Consider the following 2,656-nt stretch of genomic DNA (forward strand, 5'->3'; position numbering starts at 1 on the left):
AAATTTTTTCAAAACAAATCTATCTCTTTTCCTTCTAAAATCTTTTCAACTCATCAATATCTTTTTCAAATCTTCACAATATCCTTTTCAAAACAAAGCTATCTTTTTCAATTATCTTTCATATTATTCATATCTTTTAAATTTTAAAGTGCATCCTTTTTCTATCATACTTATCTTTTACAAATCATATCTTTTATCATATCTTCTTCAAAATTTTCGAAAACCCAACCCCTTTCCCTTTAAATCCTAGTTTGGCCTCCCCCCACCTTCACAATTCGGACTTGGCTCTCCTCATATCCCACTTTTTCCTTTCTTTTGCTTGAGGACAAGCAAACCTCTAAGTTTGGTGTGTCTATCCGTGATCACTAAGCCAATACCCACTAAGATCATGGCTCCTAAGGGAAAACAAACCAACTCAAGAGGCAAGAAAGAGAATATTCCAAAACCACTTTGGAATCAAGGGAAGTTCTTAACAAAAGAACATTCAGACCATTACTACAAAATAATGGGTCTAAGGTCAGTGATCCCAGAAGTTAAATTCGATCTGAAAGAAGACGAATATCCGGAGATCCAAGAGCAAATTAGAAACAGGAGCTGGGAAGTCCTAGCTAATCCTGAAACAAAGGTGGGAAGAAACATGGTTCAGGAATTCTATGTAAATCTGTGGCAGACGGACAGGCAGAGAATAGCGGGAACCGCATTCTATGACTATAGAACTCTGGTCAGAGGGAAGATTGTTCACACCCACCCTGACAGAATAAGGGAGATCTTCAAGCTGCAAGATGACCCAGACTCCTTTAATAGGAGAATGATGAGATCAAACCTGAGCTTGGACAAAATCATAGAGGACATATGTCTCCCTGGAGCCAAATGGACAACCAACACAAAGGGTGCCCCAAACCAACTCAAAAGAGGAGATCTCAAACCAGTCGCCAGAGGCTGGCTGGACTTCATTGGGCGCTCTATACTACCCACTAGCAACTGCTCTAAGGTCACCATCAGAAGAGGAGTGATGATTCATTACATTATGCTGGAAAAAGATGTGGAAGTTCATCAGCTGATTGCTTGTGAGCTTTACAAAATTGCAAACAAGAACTCCAAAGATGCCAGATTGGCTTATCCAAGCTTGGTCTCTCTATTATGTAAAGATGCTGGGATAAAAATGGGAGTAGATGAGTACATCCCAGTTGAGCAACCAATCACCAAAAAGTCTATGGAAGGACAACAAGTGCAGGATGACCCCATCAAGAGGAGAGCACAGGAGTTCCTCCTGAAAATCCCTCAAATTGAATACTGGGAGCGCCTAGAAGCATCTGTCACCAAGTTACAAGAAGCTGTGGATCAACTGAAGGAAGAACCGCAAAATCAAAATAGCATGCTCTGCAAACTGCTTAGAGAACAAGAAGAGCAAGGGCGTGAACTGAAGGAACTGAAGCGCCAGAAGCTATCTCTTGAAGGGCCAAGCACTCCACAGACTAAAGAGGCATCCACCTCCCAAATTTAAGGTTGTTGAGTTCTAATCTTAGCCTTAACTCTGTGATAATTGTTCTTATTAGAAATTTACCTTAGAAGTTATATATGAGTAGTAGTAATTAGTATCTCTATTTTGATTTTATCTCCAATTAAGCTATAATTTATTTTTCTCATCATCATCAAACATGAATGAAATAGCAGATTTTTAGAATAAGGAGGCAATATTTTTTCGAGTTTTCAATAAGGAAAATTCTAATTATTTATATGTGGTGGCAATGCTTTTTGTCTTCTAAATGAATGCCTGAACAGTTCATGTTTTTTATATTGAATTTTATGAATGTTAAAATTGTTGGCTTCTGAAAGAATGATGAGCAAGAGAAATGTTATTGATGATCTGAAAAATCATGAAATTGATTCTTGAAGCAAGAAAAAGCAGTGAAAAAAAAAGAGAGAAGGAGCAGTAGAAAAAGCCATTAGCCCTTAAAACCAAAAGGCAAGGGTAAAAAGGATCCAAGGCTTTGAGCATTAATGTGCTTGTGGCGTGAAGGTGTCAAGTGAAAACTTGAGACTGAGCGGTTGAAGTCGAGGTCCAAAGCAAAAACAAAGTGTGCTTAAGAACTCTGGACACCTCTAATTGGGGACTTTAGCAAAGCTAAGTCACAATCTAAAAAGGTTCATCCAGATATGTGTCTGTGGCATTTATGTATCCAGTGGAAATACTGGAAAACAAAGTGCTTAGGGCCACGGCCAAAACTCATAAAGTAGCTGTGTCCAAGAATCAATATACTAAACTAGGAGAATCAATAACACTATCTAAATTCTGAGTTCCTATGGATGCCAATCATTCTGAATTTCAAAGGATAAAGTGAGATGCCAAAACTGTTCAGAAGCAAAAAGCTACTAGTCCCGCTCATCTAATTAGAATCTGAGCTTCACTTAAAACTCTGAGATATTATTGCTTCTTGATTTCTTTCTATCCTATTTTATTTGTCTAGTTGCTTGGGGACAAGGAACACTTTAAATTTGGTGTTGTGATGAGCAGATATTTTATACGCTTTTTGGGGTTAATTTCATGTAGTTTTTAGTATATTTTAGTTAGTTTTTAAGTATATTTTTATTAGTTTCTAGGAAAAATTCATATTTCTGGACTTTACTATGATTTTGTATATTTTTCTGTGATTTA

The sequence above is a fragment of the Arachis hypogaea genome, chromosome 16 (genome assembly GCF_003086295.3).
Source record: "Arachis hypogaea cultivar Tifrunner chromosome 16, arahy.Tifrunner.gnm2.J5K5, whole genome shotgun sequence".
NCBI classification, from domain to species: Eukaryota; Viridiplantae; Streptophyta; class Magnoliopsida; order Fabales; family Fabaceae; genus Arachis; species Arachis hypogaea.